Source organism: Rattus norvegicus, chromosome 16, assembly GCF_021556685.1.
Source record: "Rattus norvegicus strain SHRSP/BbbUtx chromosome 16, alternate assembly SHRSP_T2T, whole genome shotgun sequence".
In the NCBI taxonomy this organism is placed as follows: Eukaryota; Metazoa; Chordata; class Mammalia; order Rodentia; family Muridae; genus Rattus; species Rattus norvegicus.
The window spans coordinates 52,562,702-52,575,519 of NC_141549.1; the positions used below are offsets into that span (position 1 = coordinate 52,562,702).

Here is a 12,818-nt window from a genome sequence, read left to right on the forward strand (position 1 = left end):
CTTTTGTGTGTTGGCTACATTTCCCCATAGCTATTACCTTTTTGCTTCTCTTTACCAATGTGCCTTTTTGAAAATACTAACCTGTGCCCTTTATTCATGGAGACGTTAGAGAAGAAACTCCCTGTGTGTTTAGGATGAACAGTGACAACAACAGTTGGCAGAGAAACCAAAGCCATGGGACTACAGCAGATCTCTTCTTTTGACCACCATCAATCCCCCTCTCCTCATTTTCCTCCTTCTCTCCCTCCTCCTCCTCTTCTTCCCTCCCTTTCCCCCTTTCTAGTTTAAGCTGAAAAGTATCCAGATCTCTCAAGACCTCAGTAAGACACTACGGAGAACCAGAAGCTTAGACTTGACCTCAAGGGCTGCCCCCAAAGGGACTCACCCACTGACTGCAGGGATTTCAATAGGGCTTTGCCCTTTTTTTTTTTTTTTTTCCCGGAGCTGGGGACTGAACCCAGGGCCTTGCACTTGCTGGGCTTTGCCCTTTTAATGCAAGAAAGCCATTCACAACATCTCTCAGTAAGAGCATACTGACCAAGCTAAGCAGGCTTCATTGCTGGAACCCCGAGTAACACTGGAAGGGAAATATCTAGGGTTTTAAAGTAATTTCAACATGGTTCCTGTATTGCAGTGGTTCGCTGTGGGTTTATAAATTAATGTTCCACTCATGATTGGGTTTCTCTCTCTCTCTCTCTCTCTCTCTCTCTCTCTCTCTCTCTCTCTCTCTCTCCCTCCCTCCCTCTCTCTCTCAAAGTTTGGGGCTTTGTTCACAGAGGAACCACCTAGCAACCCAAGCCTACAGCAAATCTCAACTACCCCTGGGCTAGGGCTTGTGGAGTCTGTGCTGACGGACAGGTACAACACACAAATGCCAGCTAATGGGCAGGGCATCAAACCACAGCTCTAATGTTTGTCCTCAGAGCTGGCAACAAATGATTGGAAGTCTGAGGGAAAAAAAATACAATTGTGGGCGAGTTCCTGTAGCTTGACAATTGCCATGGTTTGTTTACTGACTTTTATTTTTAGACTTTAAAATCCTTCCCATTGTCAACCCCTCTGGGCATGTGTACAGTAGCAATAAAGTCACACAGCCAGCAACCTGACAGCAGCCAGGCAGCTCCAGAAGTGTTTTCAAACCACTCGTGACTGTCACTTTCTCTCAGATCAAACTCACAGTCAAGGTCTGTGCTTTTTGCCGTCGCTTCTCTTTGTCATGGAAGGTGAGACTTGGTTTTTGGGTGGGGAAGCTGGGACTGCTAAGAACAGAACTTTGCCCCGTAGGACAGAAACATAAAATGGAGTCCTCCTTTATAAGATGCTAATTCATTTTTCAAGGACCCCATGTAATCCTCTCTGCCATAAGAGAGCTGCGTAAGGCATGTCGTGGTGGCTCAGATGCCTGGGGAAAACCAGAGGTTCTGGAAGCTTGAGAGCTGGAGGGCTGGATGCAGGGAGCAGACGAGGCAGAGAAAGAGCACAGTTACGGGGCTGAGGGTAATATAACTTGCACCCTGAATTTTTATTGGGTAGGAGATATGACTTGAAATTGTCTTTAGTCCTGCAAATAAGACTGGGTACAAGGTAACCGGGTAACAAGATAAGTGTTTTGGTGTTTAAGTCCACGTGCATGGTACTGAGAAATGAACACAAATAATGCTTGCAGCAGAAAAAGGAGATCAAAGACTCTGTGGTTCCCGATTCAGGCAAAGGATGTGGGACAAGCTTGCTTGTGGGAGCAGGGCTTCCGGGCTGGAACCTGAAGGGGTCCACCTAGCGCTGCCCGCTGTGTCAGAAAAAGCAGTAAACTGAGAAGCAGGTGCTGCCCACGGTCCAGCCCATTAACTCAATAGCCCAATGCATGAAAGTGGAGTTCAGTCCCTAAGTCATAACTTCAGGGGGACAGCCCAGAAGGTAGTGGAGGCTCCCACGATGCTGCTGCCATGGGTGCAACCTAGTACCTGTCTCCAGCGGCTGCGCAGTGAACGCACACAGACAGAAACCCTATGTATTGGGTGCTTCTGTGAATTATTTTGGAGTGGTGTCTGTTATTAGACAGCTCAGTGGATTGGTTTCTGTTATTTCTGGGTGGTGTTTCTGGATGGTTTGAAATTCCTCACATGATTCTAAGCAGCTGTGTAGGACGGAAAATCACATCTCTTCACCAAGGCCTTCCTTAGCAAACCGAGTTCAAGACTCCTTTCCCCGCTGAGACCCATAGGTTCCGCCATGCTCAGAAGACAGTCTCCAGCAGTCTCTCCAGCGGCCACCTTCCTGGTGACTGTCTACTGTGGGTCTGTACAGTTCACCAACACTCCACCATCCATGTCGTTGAGAAGGAATGGAGCATTGTAGCATGGCTGCGAGGCTCACAATAATGTCCTGCTCCAGAACTCCTGGTCCTTCTGGCTGTGGTGCATAATCTTACTTCCAGCCCCCGAGTTTGCACCCATGTCATCCGGGTGACTACTTGCCCAACAGTCCCCAATCTGGACTCTCAAAACCTCCTCTGTGGAGCTGACAGGGACTGAGAGCTCCACACGTGGCACCTATACCAACTGTGCTAGTGAACAAAGTGAGACACTGAGTCTACCTAGCGTCGAGCCGTCATTTCTGCCTTATGCCTGTGTTCTCCTCCCCGAGGACACCCGGCCAGCAGGGAGCCCGTCTCCTCCTTACATTGTCAACCTTCCTTTTTCTTGTGCACTATTCCCCAATGCATTCATCCTTCCTGGGTTAAAAAAGGAATCATGTATAGTTTCCAAGGCCCTCGTGAACAGAGCATTCGTTTGGAGTGCCAGAAATAACGGCGGAACGGAAACCTAAAGGCCAAAAAAACAGGAAGAGAGACACTAGAAGTCACTATGTTTTCATGACAACTGGGCACCAAGGTAAAGTTTTCTGAAAGCTGGAGTGTAAGCAAATGGGAAAGTTACCCAGTGAACTTTCAGGAACAGATGCAGAGACTAAAAGTTATTACAGTTTTTTTAAAAGGAAGAAGTCTCACAATAATAATGCATGGTGCCTCGATCCCTAGACTGCCTCATCTCCATCGCTGAGCTCAAAGAACAACCAGGGTTTTTTGTGGTCTAAACATGAAATGCCCACCATGTCTCCTATAAGCTCATATGTCGGAGGCTCGGTTTGCAGCTGGTGATGATCCTAATTTGGACTATTCTGGAAACTCAGGGCCTTGCAGGAAGAAATCGGTGACTGAGTGTGTGTGTTTGAAAGTTCTATATGGGTGAACAGCCTCCTCTTCTACACACTGTCTTCCTCATGGTGGGTCTAGACACAATAGAGCCAAACAACCGTGGACAGGATGCAGCCCTCTGAATCTATGAGCCGAAAAGCAGCCAACAAACTCAAAACTTTTCTGTTAAGTTTGTTTCTGTTGGGTGGTTTATGTCCTCCCTAAAACATGATGAGAGCACAAACTACAAAGAGAAGCAGAATTCAGAATGTGCCTTCCCCACACTGGCTGTCCACATCTGTATAGCTCCACTTCCCTGGACAGGGTACCTAGAACCGCTGTACCTAGGGTCTCTGAAAAACAGAAGGTTAATCGTTACATAGTCCAATAAGAAGACCCACTGACCTGTGAAAGGCGTGGGGGTAAAGTCGTAATCTTTTCGGAGATTATGGGCATTGCTGAAGTTAGGAGATACCTTCCTGTCTTGCTCAATATCGGATTCTCTCGACAGAGCATGTGAACGAATGAAAATGGTGATTTGTAGAAAAGTCAAAAAATACGCAGTTTAGGATGAGAAAAACAAGCCATTGACTCCCAGGGAAAGCTTGTTGGTGCGGTAGGCAGAACAGTGCCAAGGGACTGCCCAGGCTCCGCAGGCCTCGACCAGCCACTCTAGGGAAGAAACTGCTTGGAAGGAAATAGGACTTTATGGGTGGCTGTGCTGACTGAGGAAGAACAGGATGAAGGATGCTTTGGGCTCTTGTTTTTGTTTGAGGCCTTGGCTCAGTAATTCAGTAAGAAAATCATTAACTCGTGAAAGCACCGAAATGTGTGTGGAGCAGAATGAACTAACGTGCTTTTGGATTGCCATTGATGATTTAGAAACAGTGGAACTTTTTTTGGCTAACTTGTACATGTGTGTACGTATGTCCTCACGTGCAAGCCTGGTGCCCTCACAGGTCAGAAGAGGGTGTGAGATGGCATGGAACCGGAGACAGATCGTTGTGAGCTCCTTGGAGACACTGGTAACTAAATGAGAATCCCTCTGAAGAGCAACAGGGCTCTGAACCGCCGAGCCGTCACTCCAGCCCTGCAAACTCTAGTTTTAAGGAGCTAGATGTTCTTAGATTTGGAGAACTGACAAATGAACCCATTCAGGCAAATGGGTTTGTTCAGGAAACAGAAAACTAATGGGGTGCCATTCCCGTTCAGCCCCCAGAAGAGTCTGTAAGAAAGATATTCCCAGCTCCATGCGGAGGTGGAAGGCGGCGGGAGGGGGAAAGTTGCTGCTCGTACACAAGAACAGAGTGTTTTCAGAAATGAGAAAGATACAGTAAAAGAAGGATTGGGAGTGAGCTCAGCGACAAGCTGAAGCTACAGGGCCCTCGGGAGCTAGGAGGCAAAAATTAAGCCAGAGAAAATGAGGGAAGGGGCAGTGAGGGAATGGGTAAAATTTTAGTGGCTCTCCAGTTCCTGACTCTGATATGATCAGAGAAAAAAGCACAACTGATTCAAAATACGACTCAAAGTCAGGCTGGGAGACGGCTTAATGGATGAGGTGTTTGCCACACAAGGCTAAGGACCAGGATTCCAATCCCCAGAATCCACATAAAAGTCTGGGAACTAAGGGAGCTCATCTGTAATCTAACACTGGGAAGTTGAAACACAGGAGCCACAGGGCAAACTGCCTGAATTGTGAGTGCCAGGTTCAACAAGAGACTCTGTCTCAGTAAAATAAACAGGAGAGCAAAGAAGGGAGACAATGTTAAACCTCCAACCTCCATATGCACATGCGCACGAATGTGCCCACATACATGGGAATCTGCATACGTGAGCACAACCATAGGAACACAAGATAAAGGAATTCAAGGCCCAGAAAACATCAGATGCAAAAGGAAGGCTTTTTTCTGGCTTTTTCTTTTTGACGGCTACTTTTAGTGTGAAGATCAGAAGGATGACGTAATAAAATGTTCCTGACAGTGATGAAATGGAAGAGTCACCAGCAATGTCGGAAAACTCGCAGGGGGCATCCTGAAAACTACACAGCCACAGGCAGTTGCTGGTTCTTCAGTATTTGCAGGTCCTGGGGCAGTGGGTGCTTCTGATGCTGTGATGGTGTGCGCGCCGATACGCATGCGCATGCGCACCTATGTGCTTGTCGGTACAGTGGCCATTATCCCTAGTCCCCCTAACCCCCAACCACACTGTTGCAGGTAATTTCCTGGCCTACAATTCCCAGCCTTGGGCATGCTCAGAATTAATGGGCATTCACAAGTACAAGTGCACGAGTACAAATGGTCTATGAAGGAAACTCGCCAAGGAGCCCAGAGGGACACCTCTGCACAAAACAGGCCCTTAGACAAAAAGAGGCAGACTTCAAACAATTATAAATATGTACAGGTTACACAGGCCAAAGAAAGGCCTAAGCTAAAAAACTTACAGAGAAATACTGTTTGTAACTTAAGTATTTAATTCATGTATTTCTTTCCTTATTGTTTATTTATTTGGCAGTACTGGGAATTGAACCTAGGGCCTCGGGTATTCTGGGCAAGTTCTTTACCACTGATTTACATCCCCGGGCACAATTTGCTGAGAATTGAATAAAATAAATGACTCGATAAAGAGACTAGTAGTTAAGGAAGTTCATATGAGGGCAGGGGAGCTGACTAAGTATTTAAAACACTCTCACAGAGGACCTGGGTAGCTTCCCAGCACCACACAGTGGCTCAAAAACACCTGTGACTCCAGCTCCCTTGGGTTCGATGTCCTGGCCTGCTTCCCCAGACCCTGGGCATGCTTGAGAAATATGAAGATAAAACATACATATACATAGAACAAAAATGAAGCTTTCAAACAAGGAAAACTAATATAATATGATCAAATATGATGATAGGCCGGGGTCGGTAGTATGTTTACTGTAAAGCTCACTGACTTTGTCTTTATGTTTAAAGAGGTTTATAAAAAAGTGGTGTGTATGTGGAGGGATCGGAGCAAAGGGGCGAGATCTGAACTGGCCCTGATGGGCAGGGTTGGCACTCGGTTTCCTCCCGTGTAGCTTTCTTCTCACTGGCACTTTGTTTTCTTTCTAAATGTACCCATTCTGTGCTTGCTTTTCTCCTTGGAGCAAAGTCTCAAGGTCTCCCTGCATATATGTAAGCGGCCACTGAGAATTCAGAAGTTCAAGGACGAGACAGCCTGAGATACCACAAGCCAGGTTTCCACAGAAATCTTCTTCTAACTCTGTTAAACTCTCCCCAGAAATATCTGTCTTTTCTTTAACATACATAACATCATTTACCAGGTTGCATGGACACAAAATGGGGGCTCTTCGATCTAGCACACAGTTGCACACATGGCGAATGTTGGGAATTTGTGTTGGCTTGTTTAATTTTGTAGAACAGTGCGCACCTCCCCAGTTGCTGATCCAGTACCCCAGAAGGAGCCAGCACTGATTTACCACTGTCTCTTTGTTTTGACATGAAAGTGCCCACATGCAAAACAAGGAATTCGTGTCAGAAATAAACAGGTACACAGATTTACAGATGCTGTGGACTCTTCCACAGCTCACCGAGCATTGTGGGGTTGATTTACTTTAAAGGGCACACAAGGATGAACTAAAAGACAAGCAGATTACAGAAATAAGTTAATATCTGTCAGCTGAGACAAAACTCAGGATGCAGAGCACCTGTGTGTGTGGCCCGGGAACCCCATGGCTGATAGCAACTGCCCAAAGGACTAAGAGGGGATTAGACAGGGAGGTTCCTATGCACACTTTCTCTGCTTCTCAACTTTGTGATCTTCTTACTGTTGAGTATCTTCTTGGTGTATAGAATGGATAATGCCAGCCTTTGTCCATGATTGCCTTAGTTAGGATTTCCATTGCTGGTGTCTCTTCCAAAGGCAAACATTTCACTGAGGAAGGGGAGAGGAAGAGATGGGGAAGGTAGGGGAGGGAGGCATGGCAGCATGCAGGCAAGCATGGTGCTGGAGGAGTCGATTTCTACATTTTGATCCGATGGCAGTCAGGAGTAGACTACAGGAAGCCAGCAGGCTCTCTTTCCGCCCTGGGTGGAGCTTGAGCACTAGCAGCTCTCAAAGTTAACCTACACAATGATGCACTTCCTCCAACAAGGCCACACCTATTCCAACACCTCCTAATAGTGCCACTTCCCATGGGCTAACCATATATAAACCACCACATGGGTTATTAATCCACAATGAATTTGCCTTGTAGGGTAAGATACCAGGCAGGACGCAGGACAGAGAGGTGCATTCATAAGACTATGGACCTAGAAGATACTGCCCAAAAGAAAAGAATGCCTATTTTTTAATTACTATAACAAAAATACCTGAACTGGGTGGCTTTATAAAACACAGATTTAATGCCAAAAGTGTAGAGCCACGTGCCTTTAATCCCAAGTTTAGCAAGCAGAGGCAGGTGGATCTCGATGAGTTTGAGGCCAGCCTGGTCTTCACACTGAGACACCATTGCAAAACCAATGCATAGCAGAAGTAGGAATAGTCAATGTATGGTAATCACATAAACGTAACTCCTGTGACATAGGGGGACCCTAGTCCATGACTGAAGTCTTCAAGGCAAGGACACTAGTTCTTAACTTAGCATCTTCAGGAAACAGTTCCGACAGGCTGACCTCCGGTGAGTAAGGATCATTTTTAGATTCTGCATCATGAAGAATAGCCACCATTTACTCCTAAAAATAAGGCCAACTTGAGTTCTTTCTCTTCTTTGTGTCCTTTCTTCCTCTTGTCTTACTGCCAGGGCAAGACCTCAGAAGGAAAGAGGAAGATTGAGCTTTCTACTTTGTTCCTGATCTTTGGAGGAAACCATTTAATATTTCAGCACTAAGTACGGTGCTGTTCCCAGGTTTTGTAGATGTCTTTTACCAGGCTGAAGCTGGTGCCTCCACTCCTATCTGACTGATAGGGTTTTTGGTTTGTTTTTGTTTGTTTGTTTTGTTTTTTGTTTTGTTTTGTCTTGTCTTATCTTGTTTTAGCTTGCTCTGGTTCATACTTCTATTTCCCACTCATAAATGAAGTCTGAACTTCCCCATTATATCATAGCTATTGGAATGGCCTATAATGGTTTTCTTATATTCTGTGAATAGGATAAATTACACAAATTGTTGAGTGTGTAATTAGCTTTATATTGTAGGGATAAAATCTATTTGTCATGATAGTCTTTATACTGATGGATTTGATTAGCTAGTAGTTTGGTTAAAAACTTTTGTGCTGATATTCATGATAAATAGAGACCTTTAATTTTTCTTTCTCATGTTTTGTCAATTATGAATGTCAGGGTTTTTCTGACATCACATAATGAATTGGAAGGTTCTTTTCCCTTCAGTTATTTAGAAAGTTTTTTTCTTAACAAGTTGATAGACTTTGAAGTTTCTTTATTTCTTTCTTTTCTTCCTTTTTAGTCTTTTTTTTCAAGGCAAGGTTTCTTTGTGTAGCCCTGGCCATCCGGGAACTCACTCTGTGGCTGGCCTTGAACTCACAGAGATCCACCTGCCTCTGCCTCCAAAGTGCTAAAATTAAAAGTGTGTGCCACCACCACAGGCTCTTTGTGTGGTTTTAATCTGTTTAATAAATTCAAGGCCATTTGGATTTTCTGTCTCATTTCTGTGCCAGTTTTTCCTGTTATTAAAGTTTGTCCGATTTCGTGTATCCTATTGATCTGTGGGTCTAAAGATGTTTCTAATACATACCACGCTTTCACAGTCTGTGGGATCTGTGATAATGGCTCCTCTGCTATTACAGCACTGGTGATTTTCACCTGTGCTATAACACAGGAGTATTTCATTTCTTTTTATTGTTCACTACAATTGCATTAAATTAATATACCATATTTTAGTCATTCATTCATCAGTTGGTAGGCATTGTAGTTGTTAGCACTTTTTGGTTTCTATGAATAATGAGGGTGAGAACATTTATATAAAACTTTCATATCAACCATTTCAGCTGTTGGTAGGGTTTCCGTTTTCATACCCGGGCCTTGCCAACTGGGTGCCCACATCTCTCTGCCGTGTACATAGTTGAGGAGTGTCTCTTGGTTTCTATCCCCAAAGGCAAGTAGATTGCCTTGAGCTGGACTGAACCTGGGGTAGAAGCGTAGGGAGCCCAGACATCCGGCACTGTATGAAGGTACAGGAAACACCACAGCAGACCCTGATGTTCAAGAGCTGGTTGAAAAGTATTGCTTAAGCATTTTTGGGCAAAGCCAGGTAATGTACACCTTAAATCCAAGCACTGGGGAGGCAGAGGCAGGCAGATCTCTGAGTTGGAGGCCAGCCTGATCTACAGAGTGGGTTCCAGGACAGTCAGGCCTCACAGAGAAATCCTGTTATCAATACATCTGCCGCCATTCAAAAAAAAAATTTGCTATGCAGTAAGTATGTAATTTGTCAGCTCGTGCTACTGAACTCACATGTTGTATAAACAGCATAATTTCCCTTTTATTTTGACTTTGTTCATATTCAGAATCTCTTAGCCCTGTAAATCTTCTAGAATTAGACGATTCCTTTAGGGTAAGAATAGCAAGAGGGAAGAAGACGTCATCTGCTGTGATTCATTTCTTCCTAAGGATGAAATGTTAATGACTCCTTTCTCCTCCCATTTTTATCATTTGCCTATTTTGTCATCTCACCCAGAACCATTTGCTCTACCAGCTACAAGGGAGCCTCGTGTTAAATGGGCGTTTAGCAGCCATCTTCTACTTCCTCTTACAGGGATCGCGGGAGAGATTATTGAAGGCTCTTTATGTCCCCTCATAGAACAGGTCTTGAATTGACTTAATGAGTATGGGAAGGAGGGAGCAGAAGGAGGTTAACTATATGTGAATTTATAGATGTTTTGGTGTCCAGAGTCCATGTAAATAATGTATTACCTCCCTGTAAATATTAACTCTGCTCCAGTTTAGGTCTTTAAATACAAATTAGCAGGGGCTCCAGGGAGAAAGAACTGCCCAAGCTTAATGATCTTTTTAACACCAGGTACTCAGGACCCTGCAGGGAATTCCTGGAGTGGATAGTCCTTAAGCTGCAGGTCTCCCGTGCTGAGCAGTTTGTAAAAGAAAACGGGAAATGAGTATTCGCTCTATAAAACAAAAAACGGAAACAGGTAATGAATTCTTTCAGAATAATTATGATAATTGGCCTGCAAACTCCAGGCTTTTAAACATCCAGGGGGTAATTTTTTTTTTAAAGCAATACAAGCAGAACCTTTGGCCAAAACTATCAGAGGAGGCTCAAGTTGTCCAGGCACCCACAATTCCCAGTTTCCAGGATGATCGCCAACCCACTGAGTTTCCAGTATGATCGCTCTAAAACCCAGCATGGAAACACGCATGCGCACACCTCCACGTCTTCCACCCCCACCCCATCTTTGCTTCTTTCACGTCTTTTTGAGCTCCCAGATCACTTGCCCAGTAAAGATGTTTCCTGTGCCTTTTCCTCCCTCCTCTCCCTCTTCAAACACTGTGTTTTATGAGATTCAGCTACACATCTGTCTCTTCTCTCCACCCTGGCATCCCTACCTTTGAAATCGCCACCCTTTCCACTTCCTCTCTGCCACCTAGTAAGTTCCACTAAGTGTCACACATCTCCCCTCCACCCCACACTAGCCAGCTGCTTCCTCCCTTCTCTGCTGGGGTGCATCCTGGGCTGACATAGTGAGCCCCCTTCAAGACCTTTGCACCCAATTCTGTGGGATATGGTGCTGAGCGTCTCTGGTTCGGGCACTGTCTGGGTTCCGGGTGACTTGTGCAGTTTGAGCTTCAGTTGCTTTTTCCTAGATGAGAGCTTTTGGAAGACCAAGTGAGTTAGGTTAGGAAGCATCCTGTATGTGCACAGCACTTAACTCGCGCTTGATAAATAAGATCGGCCATTAACTGTGCTCGGTGCTTAGAAAGTACCCAGGAGACCTTCTCAGCTTCACTTCCCATGATGCTGTCTTCATCTAGAATTAGAATTCCTCATTCCCACACCATACTCACTCCATCTAGGGGTTTGTTAGGATTGGTTCTGATGGTGTCTCAACTCAATTGGGCTCACAAAAATATCAGGTTCCCAAATGCTAAGGGTCTCCACCCCTAGCTAGATTTTTGATTGGCAATAAAGAATTGCTGTACAACCAATGGCGGGGCAAAGGGAGATGGGGCTAGACCTTGAGAGAGGAGAATCGCCATGTTTCAGAAGGAGAAGGATCAGACTTAGAGCTACAGAAGGAAAATCATCCAAAATGTAGGAGAGAAGGAATGCGGCTCCCAAAAGGACTGCCCACAAGTGTCTTAGGCAGCTAGGGTGCCACCCAGAAGGAACAGAACAGCAAAGATAGGTCATAGATTTAGAGGGTGTTGAGTCGGGAGTACTAGAAGGAAATCTATGACAGCAGGGTGGAGGATTAGAACTGCCCAGCCTTTGAGTTAGCTGAAGCATTTCAAAAATAAGCTAGTGTGTGTCTTTCATTCAAAGATCAAAAGGGTTCCTGGGCGGGTCGCTGGAAGCACGTGACCCACCGGGAGCACAAAGCAGTGTAACCAAAACTACCACTACAGGGATCGCAGATTTATTTCAGGGACCAGGTAGCAGACATAGTACTCAGCCACACAGACTTGGGCACACAGTGTGGATGACTATGTTATCTGAGGGTAGGGGTTCAGAGGGTAAGCACGCCTCCTGTGTTCCTCTCCTTTCCCAGGACTCACATAGGGTGGTTCACACCCAACTGTAACTACAGCTCTAGGAGGAAGAAGACTCCTTTAGCCTGTTAAGCACCTACACATAGGTGCTCCAACACACACACACACACACACACACACACACATACATACACACCTATAAACACACACACACAACCACATACATACACACCTATAAACACACACACAGACACACACACACAACCACATACATACACACCTATAAACACACATACACACACACATATATACACATACAAACATATATATACATTTACACATATAAACAAATACATATACACACATACACAAATACACACTTAAAAGTACAATCTTTTTTAAAACATTGCAAATAAATTTTACGAGTTTAGAAAAAAAAAGAGATTGTCTCAGTTAGGGTTTCCATTGCTGTGAAGAGACACCAGGACCAGGGCATCTTTTATATAAAGGAAAGCATTTAATTGGGGCTGGCTTACAGTTTCAGAGGTTCAGTCCATTATTATGATGAGAAGCATGGTGGTTTCTAGGCAGACACGGTACTGGAGAAGGAACTGAGAGTTCTACATCTTAATCCAAAGGCAAAAAACAGGAAAGGAATGCAGGCAGCCAGAAAGAGGGCTGGGTGGAGCTTGAGCATAGGACTTCAAAGCTCACCCCCACAGTGACACATTTCCTCCAACAAGGCCACACCTACTCTAACAAGGCCACACCTACTCTAACAAGGCCACACCTCTTAATAGTGCCACTGCCTGGGCCAAGCATATTCAAACCACCACAGAGGTCTACTTTATTAAATGATAAATACCACTATTAATTGATGTATAATTTATGAGGGGGCATATTAGCCACAGGCCATTTGACCTACTCCAAGCCCCTCCTTTTTTTCCTCGTCTCCCTTTTCTCACT

At 44.9% G+C, this 12,818-nt stretch overlaps 1 protein-coding gene and 1 long non-coding RNA gene across 2 annotated transcripts in view; both read left to right on the plus strand.

The window, feature by feature from the left end:
* Positions 1–12,818, plus strand: part of Erich1 (glutamate-rich 1) — a gene marked incomplete at its 5' end in the record, with an annotated part of 52,793,804 nt that overhangs the window by 21,692,142 nt on the left and 31,088,844 nt on the right.
* Positions 1,086–12,818, plus strand: part of LOC102551260 (uncharacterized) — a 33,552-nt gene continuing 21,819 nt past the window's right edge. The window contains exons 1-2 of one of the 2 annotated variants that reach the window (XR_015640317.1): positions 1,086–1,223; positions 10,207–10,333. This is a non-coding gene — a long non-coding RNA (uncharacterized LOC102551260). The remainder of the gene's footprint in view (positions 1,224–10,206; positions 10,334–12,818) is intronic. The other variant, XR_015640318.1, reaches the window with a different exon arrangement.